The sequence below is a fragment of the Pseudophryne corroboree genome, unplaced genomic scaffold (genome assembly GCF_028390025.1).
Source record: "Pseudophryne corroboree isolate aPseCor3 unplaced genomic scaffold, aPseCor3.hap2 scaffold_336, whole genome shotgun sequence".
In the NCBI taxonomy this organism is placed as follows: Eukaryota; Metazoa; Chordata; class Amphibia; order Anura; family Myobatrachidae; genus Pseudophryne; species Pseudophryne corroboree.
Window position 1 is genome coordinate 564,522 of NW_026970003.1, and position 11,534 is coordinate 576,055.

The following is an 11,534-nucleotide window of genomic DNA, read 5'->3' on the forward strand; positions in this document are numbered from 1 at the left end:
GATCTTCCTCTAGCCTTGTTCTTCTTTCGAGAGTTCCCTTGTGCTGCCTCAGTTGGATCTCCTTCACTTGACAGGGGGGTGCACGAGCAGCGACCCTCCCCAGCTCTAGCCCAACTCCTATTTACCTGCCAGGTGAGATACTATGATCAGGAAGGTGCTTCTCCCAGGGCAAGGCTCACCCATTGCACTCTGGGTGTGCTGCTCCTGCGATTTCCCCAAATGTGGGACACTTGACGGCATAATTTGTGTTTCCTCTGGTCGGCTCTCATATAATTCAGATCTCTTTGTCTCAGGTCTTTCTCCAGCCTAGTTTGCTGTCTGTTAACACTTCTCTTTTCTTGAGCCGCTCCCTTCTATGCCCTTGCGCACTATCCTGACCTCTCCCGTCTGCTTACTCTGTGCCTTCCAACGCACAATGCATACTACAGGTAGTGCTGCAGGGCCCACACCCTTTTACATGCTTTACAGAGCAGCTCTGGAGCTGTTACAGTGCCCAGCTGCTGCAAGAAATCATCTTGAATGCTTCAGGGGCTGGGGCATAGCCAACATGAGCCCCACACCGAAGGAGGGTGGAGATGTTTAATGCGAATTAGGGGTCATCCAAGCGCCACAAAAGGACGCCATGCCCTGCACATCCCTTTTTTCTTTTCATATGCAGACGAGGGTTGAAGCCAACTTTGACCCACTGCTTGGATGACATCACCATATGCAAAACCATCTGCTGCAGGCCTTCCCCCAGGAATGCTTGCACTAGTTGTTGCATTTGGTTTGTTGTTTGGGGGTGCTTCAGTATTAGGCAGCCTTCTGCCCTCCCATGTTCATCTGAAAATATGTGTTCTCCCTGCAGTTGTTGTCCCCAGATGAGAGTTCCCTTGTGCTGCCTCAGTTGAATCTCCTTTACTTGACAGAGATGTGCCTGAGCAGCGGCCCTCCCCCGCCCTATCCCAAATCATACTTATTTTGCATAGGAGATACCATGGTCATGAAGATTGTTCTCCCAGGGTGAGGTTCATTCATTGCATTCTGGGTATGCTGACCCCTGTGATTTCCCCAAATGTGGGAAACTCAACTGCATTATTTGTGGTAGTGGGGGACTGTGTTTGTGCTTTCTTCTGGTCAACTCTGGTAAAAATCAGATTTCTTTGTCTCAGATCTTCCTCTAGCCTTGTTCCTCTTTCGAGAGTTCCCTTGTGCTGCCTCAGTTGGATCTCCTTCACTTGACAGGGGGGTACCCGAGCAGCGACCCTTCGCAGCTCTAGCCCAACTCCTACTTACCTGCCAGGTGAGATACTATGAACATGTAGGTGCTTCTCCCAGGGCAAGGCTCACCCATTGCACTCTGGGTGTGCTGCCCCTGTGATTTCCCCAAATGTGGGAAACTTGACTGCATAATTTGTGTTTCCCCTGGTCGGCTCTCGTATAATTCAGATCTCTTTGTCTCAGGTCTCTCTCCAGCCTAGTTTGCTGTCTGTTTCCACTTCTCTTTTCTTGAGCCGCTCCCTTCTATGCCCTTGCGCACTATCCTGACTTCTCCCGTCTGCTTACTTTGTGCCTTCCAACACACAATGCAAACTACAGGTAGTGCTGCAGGGCCCACACCCTTTTACTTGCCTCACAGAGCAGCTCTGGAGCTGTTACAGTGCCCAGCTGCTGCAAGAAATTAGCTTGAATGCTTCAGGGGCTGGGGCATTGCCAACATGAGCCCCACACCGAAGGAGGGTGGGGGTGTTTAATGCGAACTAAGGGTCACCCAAGCGCCGCAAAAGGCCGCCATGCCCTGCACGCCCCTTTTCTCTTTTCATATGCAGACGAGGGTTGAAGCCAACTTTGACCCACTGCTTGGATGGCATTACCATATGCAAATCAATCTGCTGCAGGCCTTCCCCCAGGAATGCTTGCACTAGTTGTTGCATTTGGTTTGTTGTTTGGGGGTGCTTCAGTATTAGGCAGCCTTCTGCCCTCCCATGTTCATCTGAAAATGTGTTCTCCCTGCAGTTGTTGTCCCCAGATGAGAGTTCCCTTGTGCTGCCTCAGTTGAATCTCCTTTACTTGACAGAGATGTGCCTGAGCAGCGGCCCTCCCCAGCCCTATCCCAAATCATACTTATTTTGCATAGGAGATACCATGGTCATGAAGATTGTTCTCCCAGGGTGAGGTTCATTCATTGCATTCTGGGTATGCTGACCCCTGTGATTTCCCCAAATGTGGGAAACTCGACTGCATTATTTGTGGTAGTGGGGGACTGTGTTTGTGCTTTCCTCTGCTCAGCTCTGGTAAAAGTCAGATTTCTTTGTCTCAGATCTTCCTCTAGCCTTGTTCTTCTTTCGAGAGTTCCCTTGTGCTGCCTCAGTTGGATCTCCTTCACTTGACAGGGGGGTGCCCGAGCAGCGTCCCTCCCCAGCTCTAGCCCAACTCCTACTTACCTGCCAGGTGAGATACTATGATCAGGAAGGTGCTTCTCCCAGGGCAAGGCTCACCCATTGCACTCTGGGTGTGCCGCTCCTGCGATTTCCCCAAATGTGGGAAACTTGACTGCATAATTTGTGTTTCCTCTGGTCGGCTCTCGTATAATTCAGATCTCTTTGTCTCAGGTCTTTCTCCAGCCTAGTTTGCTGTCTGTTTCCACTTCTCTTTTCTTGAGCCGCTCCCTTCTATGCCCTTGCGCACTATCCTGACCTCTCCCGTCTGCTTACTTTGTGCCTTCCAACGTACAATGCATACTACAGGTAGTGCTGCAGGGCCCACACCCTTTTACATGCTTTACAGAACAGCTCTGGAGCTGTTACAGTGCCCAGCTGCTGCAAGAAATCATCTTGAATGCTTCAGGGGCTGGGGCATAGCCAACATGAGCCCCACACCGAAGGAGAGTGGAGATGTTTAATGTGAATTAGGGGTCATCCAAGCGCCACAAAAGGACGCCATGCCCTGCACATCCCTTTTTTCTTTTCATATGCAGACGAGGGTTGAAGCCAACTTTGACCCACTGCTTGGATGACATCACCATATGCAAATCCATCTGCTGCAGGCCTTCCCCCAGGAATGCTTGTACTAGTTGTTGCATTTGGTTTGTTGTTTGGGGGTGCTTCAGTATTAGGCAGCCTTCTGCCCTCCCATGTTCATCTGAAAATATGTGTTCTCCCAGCAGTTGTTGTCCCCAGATGAGAGTTCCCTTGTGCTGCCTCAGTTGAATCTCCTTTACTTGACAGAGATGTGCCTGAGCAGCGGCCCTCCCCAGCTCTATCCCAAATCATACTTATTTTGCATAGGAGATACCATGGTCATGAAGATTGTTCTCCCAGGGTGAGGTTCATTCATTGCATTCTGGGTATGCTGACTCCTATGATTTCCCCAAATGTGGGAAACTCGACTGCATTATTTGTGGTAGTGGGGGACTGTGTTTGTGCTTTCCTCTGGTCAGCTCTGGTAAAAGTCAGATTTATTTGTCTCAGATCTTCCTCTAGCCTTGTTCTTCTTTCGAGAGTTCCCTTGTGCTGCCTCAGTTGGATCTCCTTCACTTGACAGGGGGGTGCCCTAGCATCAACCCTCCCCAGCTCAAGCCCAACTCCTACTTACCTGCCAAGTGAGATACTATGATCATGAAGGTGCTTCTCCCAGGGCAAGGCTCACCCATTGCACTCTGGGTGTGCTGCTCCTGCGATTTCCCCAAATGTGGGAAACTTGACTGCATAATTTGTGTTTACCCTGGTCAGCTCTCGTATAATTCAGATCTGTTTGTCTCAGGTCTCTCTCCAGCCTAGTTTGCTGTCTGTTTCAACTTCTCTTTTCTTGAGCCGCTCCCTTCTATGCCCTTGCGCATTATCTTGACTTCTCCCATCTGCTTACTTTGTGCCTTCCAATGCACAATGCGAACTACAGGTAGTGCTGCAGGGCCCACACCCTTTTACTTGCCTTACAGAGCAGCTCTGGAGCTATTACAGTGCCCAGCTGCTGCAAGTAATCAGCTTGAATGCTTCATGGGCTGGGGCATAGCCAACATGAGCCCCACACCGAAGTAGGGTGGAGGTGTTTAATGCGAACTAGGGGTCATCCAAGCGCCGCAAAAGGCCGCCATGCCCTGCACGCCCCTTTTCTCTTTTCATATGCAGACGAGGGTTGAAGCCAACTTTGACCCACTGCTTGGATGACATCACCATATGCAAATCCATCTGCTGCAGGCCTTCCCCCAGGAATGCTTGTACTAGTTGTTGCATTTGGTTTGTTGTTTGGGGGTGCTTCAGTATTAGGCAGCCTTCTGCCCTCCCATGTTCATCTGAAAATATGTGTTCTCCCTGCAGTTGTTGTCCCCAGATGAGAGTTCCCTTGTGCTGCCTCAGTTGAATCTCCTTTACTTGACAGAGATGTGCCTGAGCAGCGGCCCTCACCAGCCCTATCCCAAATCATACTTATTTTGCATAGGAGATACCATGGTCATGAAGATTGTTCTCCCAGGGTGAGGTTCATTCATTGCATTCTGGGTATGCTGACCCCTGTGATTTCCCCAAATGTGGGAAACTCGACTGCATTATTTGTGGTAGTGGGGGACTGTGTTTGTGCTTTCCTCTGGTCAGCTCTGGTAAAAGTCAGATTTCTTTGTCTCAGATCTTCCTCTAGCCTTGTTCCTCTTTCAAGAGTTCCCTTGTGCTGCCTTAGTTGGATCTCCTTCACTTGATAGGGGGGTGCCCGAGCAGCGACCCTCCCCAGCTCTAGCCCAACTCCTATTTACCTGCCAGGTGAGATACTATGATCATGAAGGTGCTACTCCCAGGGCAAGGCTCACCCATTGCACTCTGGGTGTGCTGCTCCTGCAATTTCCCCAAATGTGGGACACTTGACTGCATAATTTGTGTTTCCCCTGGTCGGCTCTCGTATAATTCAGATCTCTTTGTCTCAGGTCTCTCTCCAGTATAGTTTGCTGTCTGTTTCCACTTCTCTTTTCTTGAGCCGCTCCCTTCTATGCCCTTGCGCACTATCCTGACTTCTCCCGTCTGCTTACTTTGTGCCTTCCAATGCACAATGCAAACTACAGGTAGTGCTGCAGGGCCCACACCCTTTTACTTGCCTTACAGAGCAGCTCTGGAGCTGTTACAGTGCCCAGCTGCTGCAAGAAATCAGCTTGAATGCTTCAGGGGCTGGGGCATAGCCAACATGAGCCCCACACCGAAGGAGGGTGGAGGTGTTTAATGCGAACTAGAGGTCATCCAAGCGCCGCAAAAGGCCGCCATGCCCTGCACGCCCCTTTTCTCTTTTTTGATATGCAGACGAGGGTTGAAGCCAACTTTGACCCACTGCTTGGATGGCATTACCATATGCAAATCCATCTGCTGCAGGCCTTCCCCCAGGAATGCTTGTACTAGTTGTTGCATTTGGTTTGTTGTTTGGGGGTGCTTCAGTATTAGGCAGCCTTCTGCCCTCCCATGTTCATCTGAAAATATGTGTTCTCCCTGCAGTTGTTGTCCCCAGATGAGAGTTCCCTTGTGCTGCCTCAGTTGAATCTCCTTTACTTGACAGAGATGTGCCTGAGCAGCGGCCCTCCCCAGCCCTATCCCAAATCATACTTATTTTGCATAGGAGATACCATGGTCATGAAGATTGTTCTCCCAGGGTGAGGTTCATTCATTGCATTCTGGGTATGCTGACCCCTGTGATTTCCCCAAATGTGGGAAACTCGACTGCATTATTTGTGGTAGTGGGGGACTGTGTTTGTGCTTTCCTCTGGTCAGCTCTGGTAAAAGCCAGATTTCTGTGTCTCAGATCTTCCTCTAGCCTTGTTCTTCTTTCGAGAGTTCTCTTGTGCTGCCTCAGTTGGATCTCCTTCACTTGACAGGGGGGTGCCCGAGCAGCGACCCTCCTCAGCTCTTGCCCAACTCCTACTTACCTGCCAGGTGAGATACTATGATCATGAAGGTGCTTCTCCCAGGGCAAGGCTCACCCATTGCACTCTGTGTGTGCTGCTCCAGCGATTTCCCCAAATGTGGGAAACTCGACTGCATAATTTGTGTTTCCCCTGGTCGGCTCTCGTATAATTCAGATCTCTTTGTCTCAGGTCTCTCTCCAGCCTAGTTTGCTGTCTGTTTCCACTTCTCTTTTCTTGAGCCGCTCCTTTCTATGCCCTTGCGCACTATCCTGACTTCTCCCGTCTGCTTACTTTGTGCCTTCCAACGCACAATGCGAACTACAGGTAGTGCTGCAGGGCCCACACCCTTTTAGTTGCCTTACAGAGCAGCTCTGGAGCTGTTACAGTGCCCAGCTGCTGCAAGAAATCAGCTTGAATGTTCTTCGTTGATTGATGGAAGAAACATCTTACAAAAACTCTCCAGATTATTGACTTTTTAAAGTTTTTCTAGGAAACGTTCTAGATGAATGCTTATTAGCGTTTGTCAGAATGTACGTTTGCAAAGTGTCACTGTGGCGCAATCAGTTAGCGTGTTCGGTTATTATCCAAAAGGTTGGTGGTTCAATCCCACCCAGGGACGTAATTTACCTTGTTATCAGATTTTGGTGATCTTTAAGTAGACAAGTCAAAATTTCAAACCCCCTCTTGTGGTGTAGGGTACCTGGCCTTCTCTGATGTAATCAGAGTTAGATTTGATTAAGTGATTTTATAAAAAAAAACAGCTAGGAAGCACAATTTAGCAGTGGGTTGCAGAGAAAAAGAAATATGCTGGCAAAAAAATCCAATTGAGTGATTAAACAGCTTTTCATTTTCTGGCTTTATTTTTATGCTAACAAATTTGTTCTCTGAAAAGTGTCCACAAAGCCAAGTATCTGATTAACACCTTTGTAGGGATGGTTTTTCACCTATTACTAAATTAAACTTGCTTCATTGGAAAGGCAGCAAGATGCATCGTCATTTCAATATCTACTGAAATAATACAGGTTGACACCAGGAAACATTAACGCCACTGCATCCTTGCTGCTTTCTCATGTGGAAGTCTGTTTAATGTGAAAACAAGGTGATATCTAATTAGCATACAGGTAAGGAATTAAGAAAATCTTTATTTAAGGGTGAAGATGTTTCTCACAAAATCGTTGCCCCAATGCATCATTGAAATTCAAGCTGGAAAGATGGTTTTAATATATCACTTGTACATTTTGTATTGCTCTTCTGGTGACAATGTAGTTTGTTTTTGTCAATTACCATTTTAATAATAGGGTAAAGAAAATTAAGTGGATTTTTGAAAGAAAACAATACTGTCAATATACTATTAAACAAATTAAAATGGTAAAAGTTATTGTACTTTAAGTAAAAATAAAAGAGCTAAAATATCAATCCCAATTTTGGATTACTTTAATTAAAAAAAAATGCATATAGCAGAGGTAGTTTCAATCTGCCTACCTCTGGGTTATCGGCCCAGCATGCTTCCATTGCAGTACTCTGCTGCACATGTAAGTGCAAGAGATCCTGAAGCACTCACTCATCATGGGAAAGTACCAATGTGTTTCTTCGTTGGTTGATGGAAGAAACATCTTACAAAAACTCTCCAGATTATTGACTTTTTAAAGTTTTTCTAGGAAACGTTCTAGGTGAATGCTTATTAGCCTTTGTCAGTATGAACTTTTTGCAAAGTGTCTCTGTGGCGCAATCGGTTAGTGTGTTTGGCTATTAACCAAAAGGTTGGTGGTTCAATCCCACCCAGGGATGTAATTGACCTTGTGCGTAGATTTTGGTGATATTTAAGTAGACAAGTCAAAATTTCAAACCCCCTGTTATGGTGTGGGTACCTGGCCTTCCCTGATGTAATCAGAGTTAGATTTGATTCAGTGATTTTATAAAAACAGCTAGGAAGCACAATTTAGCAGTAGGTTGCAGAGAAAAAAAATATGCTGGCAGAAAAATCCAATTGAGTGATTAAACAGCTCTTCATTTTCTGGCTTTATTTTTATGCTAACAAATTTGTTCTCTGAAAAGTGTCCACAAAGCCAAGTCTCTGATTAACACCTTTGTAAGGATGGTTTTTCACCTATTACTAAATTAAACTTGCTTCATTGGAAAGGCAGCAAGATGCATCCTCATTTCAATGTCTACTGAAATAATACAGGTTGACACCAGGAAACATTAACGCCACTGCATCCTTGCTGCTTTCTCATGTGGAAGTCTGTTTAATGTGAAAACAAGGTGATATCTAATTAGCACACAGGTAAGGAATTAAGAAAATCTTTATTTAAGGGTGAAGATGTTTCTCACAAAATCGTTGCCCCAATGCATCATTGAAATTCAAGCTGGAAAGATGATTTTAATATATCACTTGTACATTTTGTATTGCTCTTCTGGTGACAATGTAGTTTGTTTTTGTCAATTACCATTTTAATAATAGGGTAAAGAAAATTAAGTGGATTTTTGAAAGAAAACAATACTGTCAATATACTATTAAAACAAATTAAAATGGTAAAAGTTATTGTACTTTAAGTAAAAATAAAAGAGCAAAAATATCAATCCCAGTTTTGGATTACTTTAATTAACAAAAAAAAATGCATATAGCAAAGGATAGTTTCAATCTGCCTACCTCTGGGTTATGGGCCCAGCATGCTTCCATTGCAGTACTCTGCTGCACATGTAAGTGCAAGAGATCATGAAGCACTCACTCATCATGGGAAAGTACCAATGTGTTTCTTCATTGGTTGATGGAAGAAACATCTTACAAAAACTCTCCAGATTATTGACTTTTTAAAGTTTTTCTAGGAAACGTTCTAGATGAATGCTTATTAGCCTTTGTCAGTATGTACTTTTGCAAAGTGTCTCTGTGGTGCAATTGGTTAGTGTGTAAGGCTGTTAACCAAAAGGTTGGTGGTTCAATCCCACCCAGGAATGTAATTGACCTTGTGATCAGATTTTGGTGATATTTAAGTAGACAAGTCAAAATTTCAAACCCCCTCTTATTGTGTAGGGTACCTGGCCTTCTCTGATGTAATCAGAGTTAGATTTGATTCAGTGATTTTATAAAAAACAGCTAGGAAGCACAATTTAGCAGTGGGTTGCAGATAAAAAAAAATATGCTGGCAAAAAAATACAATTGAGTGATTAAACAGCTCTTCATTTTCTGGCTTTATTTTTATGCTAACAAATTTGTTCTCTGAAATGTGTCCACAAAGCCAAGTCTCTGATTAACACCTTTGTAGGGATGGTTTTTCACCTATTACTAAATTAAACTTGCTTCATTGGAAAGGCAACAAGATGCATCCTCATTTCAATGTCTACTGAAATAATACAGGTTGACACCAGGAAACATTAATGCCACTGCATCCTTGCTGCTTTCTCACGTGGAAGTCTGTTTAATGTGAAAACAAGGTGATATCTAATTATCACACTGGTAAGGAATTAAGAAAATCTTTATTTAAGGGTGAAGATGTTTCTCACAAAATCGTTGCCCCAATGCATCATTGAAATTCAAGCTGGAAAGATGATTTTAATATATCACTTATACATTTTGTATTGCTCTTCTGGTGACAATGTGGTTTGTTTTTGTCAATTACCATTTTAATAATAGGGTAAAGAAAATTAAGTGGATTTTTGAAATAAAACAATACTGTCAATATACTATCAAAACAAATTAAAATGGTAAAAGTTATTGTACTTTAAGTAAAAATAAAAGAGCCAAAATATCAATCCCAGTTTTGGATTACTTTAATTAACAAAAAAAAATGCATATAGCAAAGGATAGTTTCAATCTGCCTACCTCTGGGTTATGGGCCCAGCATGCTTCCATTGCAGTACTCTGCTGCACATGTAAGTGCAAGAGATCCTGAAGCACTCACTCATCATGGGAAAGTACCAATGTGTTTCTTCATTGGTTGATGGAAGAAACATCTTACAAAAACTCTCCAGATTATTGACTTTTTAAAGTTTTTCTAGGAAACGTTCTAGATGAATGCTTATTAGCCTTTGTCAGTATGTACTTTTGCAAAGTGTCTCTGTGGCGCAATTGGTTAGTGTGTAAGGCTATTAACCAAAAGGTTGGTGGTTCAATCCCACCCAGGGACGTAATTGACCTTGTGATCAGATTTTGGTGATATTTAAGTAGACAAGTCAAAATTTCAAACCCCCTCTTATTGTGTAGGGTACCTGGCCTTCTCTGATGTTATCAGAGTTAGATTTGATTCAGTGATTTTATAAAAAACAGCTAGGAATCACAATTTAGCAGTGGGTTGCAGAGAAAAAAAAATATGCTGGCAAAAAAATCCAATTGAGTGATTAAACAGCTCTTCATTTTCTGGTTTATTTTTATGCTAACAAATTTGTTCTCTGAAAAGTGTCCACAAAGCCAAGTCTCTGATTAACACCTTTGTAGGGATGGTTTTTCACCTATTACTAAATTAAACTTGCTTCATTGGAAAGGCAGCAAGATGCATCCTCATTTCAATGTCTACTGAAATAATACAGGTTGACACCAGGAAACATTAACGCCACTGCATCCTTGCTGCTTTCTCATGTGGAAGTCTGTTTAATGTGAAAACAAGGTGATATCTAATTAGCACACAGGTAAGGAATTAAGAAAATCTTTATTTAAGGGTGAAGATGTTTCTCACAAAATCGTTGCCCCAATGCATCATTGAAATTCAAGCTGGAAAGATGATTTTAATATATCACTTGTACATTTTGTATTGCTCTTCTGGTGACAATGTAGTTTGTTTTTGTCAATTACCATTTTAATAATAGGGTAAAGAAAATAAAGTGGATTTTTGAAAGAAAACAATACTGTCAATATACTATTAAAACAAATTAAAATGGTAAAAGTTATTGTACTTTAAGTAAAAATAAAAGAGCAAAAATATCAATCCCAGTTTTGGATTACTTTAATTAACAAAAAAAATGCATATAGCAAAGGATAGTTTCAATCTGCCTATCTCTGGGTTATGGGCCCAGCATGCTTCCATTGCAGTACTCTGCTGCACATGTAAGTGCAAGAGATCCTGAAGCACTCACTCATCATGGGAAAGTACCAATGTGTTTCTTCATTGGTTGATGGAAGAAACATCTTACAAAAACTCTCCAGATTATTGACTTTTTAAAGTTTTTCTAGGAAACGTTCTTGATGAATGCTTATTAGCCTTTGTCAGTATGTACTTTTTCTCTGTGGTGCAATTGGTTAGTGTGTAAGGCTATTAACCAAAAGGTTGGTGGTTCAATCCCACCCAGGAACGTAATTGACCTTGTGATCAGATTTTGGTGATATTTAAGTAGACAAGTCAAAATTTCAAACCCCCTCTTATTGTGTAGGGTACCTGGCCTTCTCTGATGTAATCAGAGTTAGATTTGATTCAGTGATTTTATAAAAAACAGCTAGGAAGCACAATTTAGCAGTGGGTTGCAGAGAAAAAAAATATGCTGGCAAAAAAAAATCCAATTGAGTGATTAAACAGCTCTTCATTTTCTGGCTTTATTTTTATGCTAACAAATTTGTTCTCTGAAAAGTGTCCACAAAGCCAAGTCTCTGATTAACACCTGTGTAGGGATGGTTTTTCACCTTTTACTAAATTAAACTTGCTTCATTGGAAAGGCAGCAAGATGCATCCTCATTTCAATGTCTACTGAAATA

General features: G+C 43.2%; 12 non-coding genes across 12 annotated transcripts; all 12 read left to right on the forward strand.

Moving 5' to 3' along the window:
* The first annotated feature begins 117 nt into the window (after positions 1-117).
* Positions 118-280, forward strand: LOC135019617 (U1 spliceosomal RNA). The gene has a single exon (XR_010217148.1). It is a non-coding gene; the product is annotated as a U1 spliceosomal RNA (small nuclear RNA).
* Positions 281-951: 671 nt separating this feature from the next.
* On the forward strand, positions 952-1,115 carry LOC135019649 (U1 spliceosomal RNA). The gene has a single exon (XR_010217175.1). It is a non-coding gene; the product is annotated as a U1 spliceosomal RNA (small nuclear RNA).
* Positions 1,116-1,267: 152 nt separating this feature from the next.
* On the forward strand, positions 1,268-1,430 carry LOC135019613 (U1 spliceosomal RNA). The gene has a single exon (XR_010217145.1). It is a non-coding gene; the product is annotated as a U1 spliceosomal RNA (small nuclear RNA).
* A 669-nt stretch (positions 1,431-2,099) lies between these two features.
* LOC135019642 (U1 spliceosomal RNA) lies at positions 2,100-2,263 on the forward strand. The gene has a single exon (XR_010217169.1). It is a non-coding gene; the product is annotated as a U1 spliceosomal RNA (small nuclear RNA).
* A 152-nt stretch (positions 2,264-2,415) lies between these two features.
* Positions 2,416-2,578, forward strand: LOC135019570 (U1 spliceosomal RNA). The gene has a single exon (XR_010217110.1). It is a non-coding gene; the product is annotated as a U1 spliceosomal RNA (small nuclear RNA).
* Positions 2,579-3,249: 671 nt separating this feature from the next.
* On the forward strand, positions 3,250-3,413 carry LOC135019663 (U1 spliceosomal RNA). Its single transcript, XR_010217188.1, has one exon. It is a non-coding gene; the product is annotated as a U1 spliceosomal RNA (small nuclear RNA).
* Positions 3,414-3,565: 152 nt separating this feature from the next.
* On the forward strand, positions 3,566-3,728 carry LOC135019587 (U1 spliceosomal RNA). The gene has a single exon (XR_010217126.1). It is a non-coding gene; the product is annotated as a U1 spliceosomal RNA (small nuclear RNA).
* Positions 3,729-4,399: 671 nt separating this feature from the next.
* LOC135019643 (U1 spliceosomal RNA) lies at positions 4,400-4,563 on the forward strand. The gene has a single exon (XR_010217170.1). It is a non-coding gene; the product is annotated as a U1 spliceosomal RNA (small nuclear RNA).
* A 152-nt stretch (positions 4,564-4,715) lies between these two features.
* On the forward strand, positions 4,716-4,878 carry LOC135019602 (U1 spliceosomal RNA). Its single transcript, XR_010217141.1, has one exon. It is a non-coding gene; the product is annotated as a U1 spliceosomal RNA (small nuclear RNA).
* Positions 4,879-5,551: 673 nt separating this feature from the next.
* Positions 5,552-5,715, forward strand: LOC135019645 (U1 spliceosomal RNA). The gene has a single exon (XR_010217171.1). It is a non-coding gene; the product is annotated as a U1 spliceosomal RNA (small nuclear RNA).
* A 152-nt stretch (positions 5,716-5,867) lies between these two features.
* Positions 5,868-6,030, forward strand: LOC135019592 (U1 spliceosomal RNA). The gene has a single exon (XR_010217131.1). It is a non-coding gene; the product is annotated as a U1 spliceosomal RNA (small nuclear RNA).
* Positions 6,031-7,568: 1,538 nt separating this feature from the next.
* Positions 7,569-7,642, forward strand: TRNAN-AUU (transfer RNA asparagine (anticodon AUU)). Its single transcript has one exon. It is a non-coding gene; the product is annotated as a tRNA-Asn (tRNA).
* Positions 7,643-11,534: the final 3,892 nt, after the last annotated feature.